At 43.1% G+C, this 13,952-nt stretch overlaps 1 protein-coding gene across 1 annotated transcript in view; it reads right to left on the bottom strand.

The window, feature by feature from the left end:
* Window positions 1-13,590, bottom strand: part of NUP210 (nucleoporin 210) — a 114,537-nt gene extending 100,947 nt beyond the window's left edge. Inside the window, exon 1 of the mRNA XM_081526488.1 lies at window positions 12,995-13,590. The gene's annotated coding sequence lies outside the window, so the exon portion shown is untranslated. The remainder of the gene's footprint in view (window positions 1-12,994) is intronic.
* Window positions 13,591-13,952: the final 362 nt, after the last annotated feature.

Here is a 13,952-nt window from a genome sequence, read left to right as displayed (position 1 = left end):
CACAAAGAGTCAGACGCAACTGAAGAGACTTGGCACAACACACAAGCAGGTACGAGGATCTTCCATTCTCTTCTTTCTAGCCCTAGAGAGGAGGTTTATGGCATCCTCATTCCAGAAGTTTCTACCTTTAATCAAATGAAGGAAGCTCTGAAAAGGCTCCTCCTGCAACTGTGACTCTCAAATGTCTTGCCTTTAAAATGATCTTTGTATCAACTCTGGAGGCCTCATTGGGCCCAAAGGACCCTCAGTCAGTGCTGATGGGAATGCAAAATGGTGCAGACACTTTGGAAAATAGCCTGGAAGTTCCTGCAAAATTAAACATAGAGCTGCCCTGTTGATGAAAGTGAAAGTCTCTCTGTCATGTCAGACTCTTTGTGACCTCATGGACTATACAGTCCATGGAGTTCTCCAGGTCAGAATACTAGAGTGGGTAGCTTTTCCCTTCTCCAGGGGATCGTCCCAACCCAGAGACTGAACCCAGGTCTCCTGCATTGCAGGCAGATTTTTTTACCAGCTGAGCCACAAAGGAAGCCCCTGTTGTTGGTGTTCAGTCGCTCAATCGTGTCCAACTCTTTATGACCCCGTGGACTGCAGCACACCAGGCTTTCTTGTCCTTCACTGCCTCCCAGAGTTTCCTCAAACTCACGTCCATTGACTTGATGATGCTATCTAACCATCTGATCCGCTGCCACCCCCTTCTTTTGCCTTCAATCTTTCCCAGCATCAGGGTCTTTTCCAATGAGTTGCCTATGATCCAACAATTCTGCTTCTAGGTATATACCCAAAAAGAAATGGAAACATTCCTCTACACAAAAACTTGTATACAAACATTCATAAAATTATTCACAGTAACCCAAAAGGGGAAACAACCCAATTGTCCATCAACTGAGGAGTGGATAAGCGAGTGGGGTTTGACATACAATGGAATACTATTCGACAACAAAAAGGAAGCAAGTGTTGACACGTGCTACAACATGAGTGAACCTTGAAAGCATTATGATCAGTGAAAGAAGCCAGTCGCAAAATGCCACATATCATATGATCCCATTTATGTGAAATGTCCAGAATTTACAGAAGCATAAACATAGGTTAGTGGTTGCCTGGCAATGGAGGCTTGGATGGAGAACAGAAATGAAGAATGGTTGCTAATGGTCCTAAGGTTTTTTTGAGGGGTTCTGAGAATGTTCTAAACTTAGAGGGTGGTTTGGGACTTCCCTGGGCTTCCCTGTTCGCTCAGACAGTAAAGAATCTGCCTGAAATGCAGGAGACCCTGGTTCAACCCCGGGTCCGGAAGATGCCCTGGAGAAGGAAATGGCAAACCACTCCTGTATTCTTGCTTGGAGAAATCCACGGACAGAGAAGCCTGGCGGACTATGGTCCATGGTGTCACAAAGAGTAGGTCACGACTGAGTGACTAACACACACTTGAGACTTCCCTGGGGGTCCAGTGGTTGAGATTCTGCACTCCCAACGCAAGGGACACTGGTTTGATCCCTGGTTGGGGAACTAAGATCACACACACCACACTGAGGGGCCAAAAACTAACTAAATAAAGAAAATTAGCACATGGTGATGGTTGCACAACTCCGAAATACCACGAAACACCGAACTGTAAATCCATGAGTTTTTACGACATGCAAACTATATCTCGATAAAGCTGTAAAAAAAAAAGCTTGGTTGAAATCTGGGGCACTCTCTGTCCCCCTTCTGATGTCTATGCCAGAAGCTTTCCCTGTCCTTTTTATACTTTAATAAAACTCTGCCACACACACACACACACACACACACACACACACACACACAATTTTGGTTGAAATCCCTTACATTCACCTCTCACCCCGCTTATAGGTTGTGACCCACAGTGAGACAAAACAGCTACAGAGAAAGTCTCACGTGTACAAGCAGATGTGAAGAAGGATATATATTGCAAGAATTTTTTTGTGAATATAAGTAAATTGGAAGTGTCTCTAATTTCACTATGTGAGAGAATGAATAAGTACACTACGGTACACTCTTAGGGTAAAATGCTGTACAACAGTTAAAAAGGATGACCCAGACCTACAGACTGAGACCTTGAGATCATAACATCACAGCACTGTGTGAAGCAGGCACGACGTCAGGGAACACTGGGGCTTTCTGTTCTCAGGAATGCTCTTTTTCTTCACCTGACTGACGGTCCCATGAGTGTTCACTTTCACCCTTTTGTGAAACTGAACACTTTTCTGTATCTGCATAATTTATAAACAACTTAATTTTTTTAAAAAAGGAAATGCAGAATGTTATGTACAGCTTGATGCTGTTTATGTATAAATTTTACAAACATGCCAATCAATAGCATTGTACCCATCCATGCCTGGTCAGGAAAATAGAAGTTGTTCTAGCTATATTGAGCAGAAAGGTATTTAATGCAAATAATTGCTTTCAAGTGTGTTGAAGGGGATGAACAATAGGAAATAGTACTCAGACATCAGGAGGCTGTCTCTGCCCCTGGACTGATGCCAAGAACGCACAGGTACTGCTCACCCGTCAGAAGCCGTTCCCTCGACCATGAACTCAGGGGCCTAAGGTCCTTCTCCCGCCACAGCTGAAAGCACCACCAACCTGCAGAGCTGGTGCAGAAGGGACAGTTTCTTTCTCTCTCCTCCCTTACAATCTCCAAATGCAGCAGACAAAAGGGTTGGGCAGATAGCTTGGAAGCTTCCAGTCCCACAGGTTAAGCAGAGAGCAGGCAAAGATGGAACAGGACTGACAGAACCTAGTACTTATACAGGAAGGATTCCCACCCAAGTCACGATAGTGATCAGAGCCAGCTTTGTTGTTGCTTTCGTTGTTCAGTCGCTCAGTTGTGTCTGACTCTTTGCGACCCCATGGACTGCAGCACACCAGGCTTCCCTGTCCTTCACTATCTCCATGAGTTTGCTCAGACTCATGTCCGTCGAGTCGGTGATGCCATGCAACCATCTCATCCTCTGTCTTCTCCTTCTCCTCCTGCTCTCAATCTTTTCCAGCATCAGGGATTTTTCCAATGAGCAGCTCTTCACATCAGGCGGCCTAAGTATTGGAGCTTCAGCTTCAGCAACACTCCTTCCAATGAATATCCAGGGTTGATTTCCTTTAGGACTGACTGATTTGAGTTCGTTGATTCCCACCCAAGTCATGATAGTAAGAAGAGTCAACTTTATAACAGTTTATTTCTTTAATTTAAAAAGTTAAATAAATATGAGTGATTGTTGATTATGACTTTGGAGACAATAGACACTTATTTTATTATTATGGGTATTTTTCTACATCTCCTTAAATTCTAAGAGTCTAATATATTCTAAAAATCTAACTTCCAAAAATCCAGTCAAAAAATTACTTAATGAAAAAGAGAATATACCAAAACGCTAATGATTTTTCTGGTAGGGTGGTAACCTAGGGAATTTTTACCTTTTGTTTTAAATTCTTGAAGTAGTATTTGACACCTGTATTAAATTTATAGTGAAACTTTATAGCAGGGATGCTCTTGACTTTTGCCTAATTTTACATGAGTGTAATAGTTTGGAGGAAATACCATGTCAAGAACATCATTTTAAGCTCTTGTAACTGTATGAAAGATTAGCTTGAGACATCTGTTGGTGCAGACAGCATCCTTTCCAGAGAAAAAGAAAACAGTGACAAAGTCAGTGGAGTGCTTATTCATTCAGCTTGTTGAGAACCCTGGGACAAGCCTCTCTGATGACTGACTCGGGATACAGAGATGGATGAAATGCTGTGTCAACTTGTTTCCAGGGCACTACTCTGACTTAACAGGGGGTTTCCCAGGTGGTGCTAGTGGTGAAGAATCCACCTGCCAATGTAGGAGATGCAAGAGATGGGAGTCCGATGACCCCTGGGTCAGGAGGATCTCCTGGAGTAGGAAATGGCAACCCACTCCAGTATTCTTGCCTGGGAAATCCCCTGGACAGAGGAGCCTAGCTGTCCATGGGGCCACAGAGAGTCAGACACTACACTGAGTGGCAGAGCACATATATATTTGGTCATTCAGATGATGAAAATATATTTCTCATATACAACCAGTCTTCGGCCACAGCTTCTGGCTCAAAGCTTCCAAAACCCTTGGAATTTCCTGGGACATGAGAGCAGTAAGAACATCATTTGTTATAATATCTGGCCTCTTAACTTCAGCTTCAGAGCCATAAAGGTGAAATCGGCATCCTGTTATTCATAACAAGCCCCTTTCCACCTCCACTGGGCTTTTATTGATGAGGTAACTTGGGCAAGCATCTAAGGATGGGGCTGGTTACCAGGGGAACCAAGCTTGAATAGAGGGGAGGGGACTGATTTCAAGGAGGGGAGACGGGCTGGAATGTGAATGGCTGGCCAATGGTCAGTGATGTGATCAGTCATGCCTGTGTGAGGAAGCCAGAACGAAAACCTAAAAGGAGGAGGTTCAGAAAGCTTACAGGATGGGGAACCAGAACTTGTCTACATGCCACCATACTTTGGGGATTTTAATGCAGGCCTCATCCTATAGGTATGATTAACCATTAAGTGAATCTCCAGCCCCTCTCTCCCCTTCCCAGAGGTTAGGGAGCTGAGGCTGAATGATCTAAGCTTCTAATCCTGGCTTGGTCTTTCTGCAGACCAGCCCCCATCTTGAAGCCATCCAGGAGCCCACCAAGTATCGCCTCATTATAACCAAAGACTCCTAAAATTACAAAAAAAAAATTTCTTTTGTTTAAATTTTTTTTTTTTAATTTAAAAAGGAACTTCCCTGGGGTCCAGTGGTTAAGACTCCATGCTTCCAATAGTGGGGGCCCAGGTTCGATAACCCTGGTCCAGGGAACTAAGATCCCACACGCAGTGCGGTGCAGCCAAAACATAACAACAACAACAAAGTCACTCCTGTCATCCAGGAAATTCCAAGGGATTTCAGAGCTCTGTGTAAGGGTCCCGGGTCAAAGACCAATGTTAGAACAGACAGTGTTCCTAGTACTAGACAAGTAAAATCAACCCAGTTTCACAGATCTGAAAACTGAGCAAGACCAGTGGCTTCTGAAAAGGCATATGACCACTTGGTTGGTAGAACAGGACTTAAAACTCAGTTCTCATGACATCCAGGTCAGGGCTAAGGATATTCCCAATGATATATATTTTTTTTAATCAGAATTCTTTTCCTGTTTGCATTCTCACTTTGAGTGTGAGATGTCCACGTGAACAGGAACTGGACCCATATGCATTATCTCTTCCACACTAATTAGCTTCAGTTTGCTTTTGTTCAGGTCAGCTTATGGACACACAGAGAAGAGGCTATTAGTCATTAAAAAAGATTTTAAAGGAGCTACTGCTCTGCTGTTCTCCAAAGCCAGTGTCTGCTCCCAGAGGTGGGATGAGACGATTGCCTGTCACAGAACTGTGAGTATCTTTCAGCAAAAATGGGCTGCATTTGGATGCTGAAGAGCTGACATCCTAAGAAACTTGGGCTTCTGAGATGAGGGTCTTTTCCTCCCAGGCAGGAGAAAATGACACCCTGTGTGCACCTCAGTGGGTAACTTTCCAGATGCCATTGTCAGCTGTGATCTTTCCATCCTCACTAAACATCAAAGCACAGGGCAAAGCACTTGGGAGTGTGTCTTCAGGAGGCCCAGCACATACACGCTTTAGTGATTGTTCCCATCTTACACGCGAGGATGCTGACTTGCAAAGGCAGAGTGACATGCTTGAGATCCCACAGAGCCTGACCAAGACCCTGGCCCCAGAGCATGTTCCTGTATTTGGGGGCTGGGATCAAGGTGAGGTTAGAACACTCCACACATCTAAGGGCAACAGCATTTTGCTTGTTGGTTTATTTCTTTAAAAAAAAAACAAAACAACAAACTGACCTTATTTATTTTTTGAAGTACAGTTGATTTACAATGTTTTAGGTGTATGCAAAGGGACTCAGATATATATACATATATTTACATATATATATATCTTCAGATTCTTTTCCATTATAGGTTTTATAAGATATTGAATATAGTTCTCTGTGCTTTACAGTAGGACCTTGTTATTTATTTTATATATAGTAATTATTTCTTTCCAGACAGGGAAATGAATCATGTTCCTGCTTAAAATATCTTCATGGTCTTTAGACCAATGACCAGAAAATTGTGAATAATATCACTTTTTAAAGAAACATGATCAATTAGGCAGAACATGGTAGCTTCTTAAAGAGTGGCCATGAAATTCCGGTCCGACCGTGAATGATAGGTTTCACCTGTAAGTGGAGACAAGCCATAGCACCTCCAGGGACGAAGGATTCACCACCACCTGAATCAGCTGCTCACTCCTCTGCCCCATGTCAACCCAGGATCCACCTGCCCACAGCTTCCTTCCATCCCTCGGACTAAACTCTGCCGCCCTCCCTCCCTGTCTATTCTCTGCACACTGGACACAGGCCCACGGCAGGAGGGGACACCAAGACACAGCTTAGCTTGAGGATGAGGACTTGATTCCAACCCGAGCCTGGCTGTCTGCACACCCGCCCTGGCTCCTCCACCGCTGATGGGCCTTGGTCAAGTAACCTCGACTTCCGTCCTGTCCTGAGAGAACTGGTTATGGACCTTCATTCTTTCCTGACACAACTGCTTAGATTGTATTAATAAGGGCCGTCCAGAGAACCAGAACAGAATGTGTACGTGTTTGTACATAAACACATATGTACATTCCAAGAGATTTATTATAAGGAATTAACACAGTTAAGGAGGCTTGCAAATCCCAACATCTGTGGTCTGCAAGCCAGAGACTCAGAAGGGCCGATGCTGTGGTCCAGTCCAAGTTTGAAGGTCAGAGAACTGGGAGAACCAAAGAGGCAAGTTCCAGCCCAAGGGCAGGAAAGGACCCAAGTCCCAGCTCAGCACTCAGGTCACAAAATTCCCTCTTACTCAAGCTTTTTTTCCCACTTGGGGTCTTCACTTAATTAGACTATATTCGGGAGGGCAATTCAGTGTACTCAGTCTACTGATTCAGACATTAATCCCACCCACAGATGTCTTCACAGACACACTCAGAACACTGTTTGATCAAATATTTGGGCGCCCCCAGACCCAGTCAAGCTGGCGAATAGAACAATCTACTAAGTTCCTCCAAGCACTGGTTCTGGACTACCCACAAATTCTGACATGCTGTGTTTTCACTCCCATTCGGTTCAAAATATTTTGAATCTTCCCTTGTTTTGTTTTTTGAGTGCATACTGAGTCAAGTCCGACTCTTGTGACTCCATGGACTGTAGACCACCAGGCTCCTCTGTCCATAGGATTTCCCAGGCAGGAATACTGGAGTGGGCTGCCATTCCCTTCTCCAGAGGGTCTTCCCAACCCAGAGATCAATTTCCTGCACTAGCAGGAAAATTCTTTATCCACTGACTCACTTGAGAAATGGTTTGATTTAAAAGATTCTTGAGATTTTCTGGATAGCTTTTTAATTTTCCTTTTAATTAAAAAAGATTTTTTTGACTGCACCCCACGGCATGTGGGACCTTATTTCCCTGACCAGGGATGAAACCTGCCCCCTGCACTGGAAGGCAAAGCTTTAAATCACTGGACCACTGGGGAACTCTCTAATTAAAAAAAAAATGATGTGGTAAATACACATAACAGATATGGTCTTCTTAACCATCTTTAAATGCTTAGTTCACTGCATTAAGTACATTCACATTGTTGTGCAACCATCACTACCATCATCTCCAGAACTCCTTTCATCTTATCAGACTGAAACTGTGTCCCCAGTAAACACTAACTCTCCATTCCTCTCTCCCTGAGCCCCTGGCAACCACCTGTCTACACTCTATCTCTATGAATCTGACCACTCTAGGTACCACATGTAAGTGGAATCATGCAGTACTCGTCTTTTTGTGGCAGGCTATTTCACTGAGCATAATGTCCTCAAGGTTCATCTGTGTTGTCACATGCATCAGAATTTCCTTCCTTTTTAAGGCTGAATATTCTGTTGTCTCAGAGACCGCAGTGTGTCCATCGACTGTTGATGGACACCTTGGTTGCTTCTACATTTTTAGCTATTGTGAACAGTACTACTGTGCCCATATTTGTAAAAATCTCTCTTAAGACCCTGCATTCAGTTGTTTGGATGTATATGCAGAAGTGGAATTGCTGTATCATATGGTAATTCTATGTTCAATTTTTTGAGAAACTATCATACTGATTTCCATAGTGGCTGCACCATTTTACCTTCCCACCAACAATGCACAAGAGCTCCAATTTCTCTACATCCTTGCCAACACTTGCTATTTTCTGGATTTTTAAAAATAGCATCCATTCTAATAGTTGTCAAAAATAACTTATCTTCCCTGGTGGCTAAGCTAGTAAGGAAACCACCAGCAATGATGGAGACCTGGGTTCGATCCCTGGCTCGGGAAGATCCCCTGGAGCAGGGAACGGCTGCCCACTCCAGTATTCTGGCCTGCAGAGGCCATGGGGTTGCAAAGAGTCGGACACGACTGAGCCACTTTCACTCGCTGGGAGTTATTTTATGGTCCAGCATGCGGACTATGTGCCATGTATATTTCATGACTACTTGAAAAGGATGTGTATTCTGCAAGAGTTCAGTGTCATAGTCCTTAAGTATCAATTAGGACAGTTTGTTGATAGTGTTGCTTGAATATTCTATATCCTTACTGATGTTTCAATTATTTTTTTTTGTCTACTGAAGGAGGTGTTAAAATATTCAATATTATGAACAACTTTAAGCTAATAAATTTGACAACCTACATGAAAGTAACAAATTCCCTGCGAATCACCACTCAGTGAAATGGATACAAAAAAGACATAAAAAGTCTGAATGATCCCTTTAACTTAAAAAAAATAAATTTGCAATAAAAAACTTTCCCACAAGGAAAAATCCAGCTCAAGATGGCTTCTCTGGGGACAGTGTAGCACACATTTATGGAAGAAATAATGCAAATTTACACCTTCTCTTCCAGAATATAGAGGAAGTGAACTCGCTTCTCTACTCCTTTTAGTGGGCTGATGTAACTTGGATACCAAACTCTGACAAAGCTATACAAGCAGAGAAAAGTGAAGATCAATATCTCTTTTAAACACAGAATATTGGAAAAGAGAATCCAGTAATGCCGGAGTCCAGCTCCAGCGGGTCCAGAGTTCCCTCAGGATGGACGGCGTCGGCGATGCGAATGAGAAGACACAACGAGTCTCGGTGTTTCCAAGTGTCTCCCAACTTTATTATTTTTAAGACAGCTTTTATATTTTTTGTGGTACATAGAAACAAATGTAAAGTATAGAGTCATACCAATTCAGCTTAAGGGACATACCGATTCAGCTTAATGGGTATATCTTAATGGGCCTATCAAGTTAGCTCAATGGGCCAGCAGCTTCGACCCTCATCGAAGCCGTTTGCATGTCTTTAGTTACCAAAAAGCCTCATTTTGTTTACATCATCTTCTGGCCTTGGTGGCCTGCTAACACCTTGTGACTCTCTATTGATAAAGGTTGATCAATTAGAACACTTTTGTATAGGGCACATCAGGAAAGAATTCATCCACAGGAAGTTTTAAGGTAAAACCTGTTTTTGGTAATTTACTCTATGCCTTGAGCTTAACAGAAAAGAATGTAGTTCCATAAAGTCAAAGAACAGCAAGCTGAAGGTCAGCTCTAAGTAAGAATCATCAGTTGAATCTACAATTGTCTTATTATTTGTATTAAAGCTAAACTTTTATTTATATAAATTTTTAACTATTATGCTTTTATTATATAGGCTGTTAAGAGTAAAAAGATGGTGAGTAAATATAGACTAAGTAACAGCTTCATAAAGCAATATTTCTTATATTTCCTAACAAGCCTTTTTTCCTGAGAAGGGTTTTGTGCCCATTGGGGCTTTCTGTGCGGAGGCTCTCAATGCTGTTTTATTATTAAGGAATAGTCATGCACATTAGCTCCAAAGGCACAGGTACATTTATTAAACAAACCAATATGTTAGCAAAAGGAATTTAGATCAGCATACTCTATATCTCAGATAATTTTATTTAGGGTGCTACCATTCAGGGGCCTTGTTGATATGAGGTTTCAGAATGATCTTTTTTAGAAGGGAATCAGGAAAGGTCTTTTGCCTAAGTCATAGAAAATAAGAAGAGGTTTATTACAGCAAGCGTCAGAAAGAGAGATGTCATTTTTAAGCTGAGCGCTGAGGCAGCCTCTCGAGAATCCCTGAGGCCTGAGTTGCTCTGCTCGTCAGTCCTTCTCCTCATGACTCTGTCATGAGTGGGGATCTCATGAGCTGGCTCCCGGCACAGTAATATATAAAAATATACCACATTATGACCAAGAAAACTTGTCCCAGGAATGTGAGATTTGTTTAGCATCCAAAACTCAATCAGGGAGCTTCCCTGGTGGTCCACTGGCTAAGACTCCATGCTACCAATGCAGGCAGCCCGGGTTTAATCCCTGGTCAGGGAACTAGATCCTACATGCCACAACTAAGACTTGGTGCAGCCAAACAAATAAATAAATATAAAAAACAATTAGTAAATATCATCACATTAAGGAGGTAAAAGGCAAAAATCATATGACCATCTCATTAAGGCAGAAAAAGCAGTTTAGGACATTCAACACCCACTCATGATAACAGTTTTCAGTGAAATAGGAAGAAAACTAATAAAATGCATCTATGAAATACACATAGTTATTGAACTGCTAAATAATGAAACGTGGAAAACTTTTCTTCACACCAGCCACGAGGCAAGGATATCTAATCTCATCACGTTGATTCAACATTCTATTGGAAGTTCTAGCCAGTGCAGCAAATTAGAGAAAAAAATAATACATATTAGAAGGAAGAAATACAGCTGTTCCTATTCGCAGGCAACACCATTCTGCATACAGAAAACCCAAAGAATCATAAAAAGCAAAATCTGCAAAACACTAGTAAATGAATTTAACAAGGTTGTAGGTGTTAGGGAGGAAGAAATTTTCCTCTGCCCTTCTAGGTTCTTCTGGTTGGTCTAAGCATTAAATCGAATTGAGATGGATTAACAGGAGAAAATCAAACAAAAGTTTAATAATATGTATACATGGGAGAGACCCAGGAAAACGGACTAATTTAGTGAAACAGTTGAAAGCCTCACCTTAAATACCACCTTCAGCTAAATACAGAGAGGATGCTGGAGGTAGTACTAGGTTTGGGACCTCAAAGGGCAGGAAGGCAATTCACAGAGACAATGAAAAAGCAAATGTCTGGTAAACAAGTGATTTCTCGATCAGTAGAGGCAATGCAACACTGAGAGGAACTTGAACCAACAGACTTTGCTGGGTTCCTCCTTCCTACACACCTAGCTCACGTTATCTATAGTTAACTGTGGTGACAGCTCCCTTCCTGTAACAGGACCTTGATCTATGTTCTTTTAGACAGTTGTGTGTGTGTGTGTGTGTGTGTGTGTGTGTGTGTGTGTTCAGTCACTCAGTCATGTCTGACTCTTTGCAGCCTCATGGTCTGTAGCCTACCAGGCCCCTCTGTCCATGGGATTCTCCAGGCAAGAATACTGGAGTGGGTTGCCATGCCCTTCTCCAGGGCATCTTCCTGACCCAGGGGTCGAACCCACATCTCCTGCATTGGCAGGCAGGTTTTTTTTACCACTAGTGCCACCTGGGAAGCCTTTTAGGCAGTTAGGAGAATGTCAAAGATTCTTCCAGAGTCTTTAGGGCCTTTATTTTCAACTCAAAATAATCTGCGCTCCAGAGAGATAGTAATACATTTGGGGTTGGCAAATTTTGCTCCTTTACAGAGAATATAAGATCAACATACAAAACCTGAGTTTACATATACTAGCAACAAGAAAAAAAAAATAAAAGGACATTGTTTGTAATACCATAATAACATCACATATTAATATTTAGAAACTAATAAAATAGATGCAAGATTTCTATATTGAAAAGTATGAAACACCACTGAGAGAAATTTCAAAAGATTTAAATAGATGGATGGATACACTGTTTTCACAGATTGGAGGATTAAAAATCTGTAAGATGTCCATCATCCCCAAATTCACCTATAATTTTAACACAAATCCAAGAAAAAAACTCAACCAGCTGCTTAGTAGAAACTGACAAGCTGATCCTCAAATCCCTGAAAAGGGTCTCAGTTCAGTTCAGTTGCTCAGTCATGTCCGACTCGTTGTGACCCCATGAACCGCAGCACTCCAGACCTCCCTGTCCATCACCAACTCCCGGAGCTTACTCAAACTCATGTCCATTGAGTCGGTGATGCCATCCAACCATCTCATCCTCTGTTGTCCCCTTCTCCTCCCACCTTCGATCTTTCCCAGCATCAGGAGAGCCAAAATGATTTTGAAAAAGGACAAAGTTGGAAGATTTACACTTTTTAATTTCAAGACTCATAAACTAATCAAGCTTTTATGGTACTGACATTTAAGAATAAACAAGCAGATTTATGATGCAAAACGGAGTCAGAAATAGACCCTCACGTACATGGTCAACTGAATTTTGGCAAAAAAGCTAAAGTAATTTAATGGGAACCACGAGCTTTTTTAATGAGTAGTGCACAAAAACATAAAAAATAATTTGAGATACAGTCGGAACCATAAATCTTCTAGAAGAAAACATGGGAGAATACCCATATGACCTTGGGGCAGGCAGAGATTTCTAAGTAGCAAAACCGTACAAGAAAACAAACAGATAAACTGGACTTCATCAAAATTTTAAATTTCTGCTCATTGAAGACACTGGTAAGACAATGAAAAGATAGCCACAGATTTGGAGAAAATATTTGCAAATATTTTCACAATGAGATACCTTTACAAAGCTATTACAAAGGGTAGAATGAAAAAGATGGATCAAACCAAATGGCGATGAGAATATGTTGGAATTGGAATCCTCATCCCAAACTGGTGGGAGTGTGAAATGGTACAACCACTTTGGAAATCAGCTTGGCATTTTTAAAGAAGTGAAACATATACCCAGCAATCTCACTTCTAGGTACTTACCCAGAGAAGTGGAAGGCTATGTCTCACAAAGAACTGGATCCAGATGTTCACGGTGGCTCAGGCTGATTTAGCTCCACACTGAAAACAACCTAAATATCCATCAGCGGGGGGGCGTGAATAAAAACAACTGTGGTATGGCCACACAAGGCATATATGTTGATAATGCACTGGGTATTGATCCCTACAGAAACATGGATGAGTTTAAAAATAGCAATGCTGAGGGAGGCAGAGGAGAGGGAGCTCTGCGTGGGGGAGGGATGAGGGAGTCTGAGTGAGGGAAGTCTGAGGGAGGGGGAAGTCTGAGGGAGTCTGAGGGAGGGGGGAGTCTGAGAGAGGGGAGTCTGAGGGAGTCTGAGGGAGGGGAGTCTGAGGGAGGGGAGTCTGAGGGAGTCTGAGGGAGGGGGGAGTCTGAGGGAGGGGAGTCTGAGGGAGTCTGAGGGAGGAGGGAGTCTGAGGGAGTCTGAGGGAGTCTGAGGGAGGGGGGAGTCTGGGGGAGTCTGAGGGAGTCTGAGGGAGGGGAGTCTGAGGGAGTCTGAGGGAGGGGGGAGTCTGAGGGAGTCTAAGTGAGGGGAGTCTGAGGGAGTCTGAGGGAGTCTGAGGGAGTCTGAGGGAGAGGGGAGTCTGAGTGAGGGGAGTCTGAGGGAGTCTGAGGGAGGGGGGAGTCTAAGGGAGGGGAGTCTGAGGGAGTCTGAGGGAGGGGGAGTCTGAGGGAGTCTGAGGGAGGGGGGAGTCTGAGTGAGGGGAGTCTGAGGGAGTCTGAGGGAGGGGGGAGTCTAAGGGAGGGGAGTCTGAGGGAGTCTGAGGGAGGGGGAGTCTGAGGGAGGGGGGAGTCTGAGTGAGGGGAGTCTGAGGGAGTTTGAGGGAGGGGGGAGTCTGAGGGAGTCTGAGTGAGGGGAGTCTGAGGGAGTCTGAGGGAGGGGGGAGTCTAAGGGAGGGGAGTCTGAGGGAGTCTGAGGGA

Source organism: Giraffa tippelskirchi, chromosome 9 (assembly GCF_054371585.1).
Source record: "Giraffa tippelskirchi isolate mGirTip1 chromosome 9, T2T-mGirTip1v1.2.pri, whole genome shotgun sequence".
Lineage (NCBI taxonomy): Eukaryota > Metazoa > Chordata > Mammalia > Artiodactyla > Giraffidae > Giraffa > Giraffa tippelskirchi.
The sequence above is the reverse complement of the archived record's forward strand: the minus strand, read 5'-3'. Positions and strand labels throughout refer to the sequence as shown.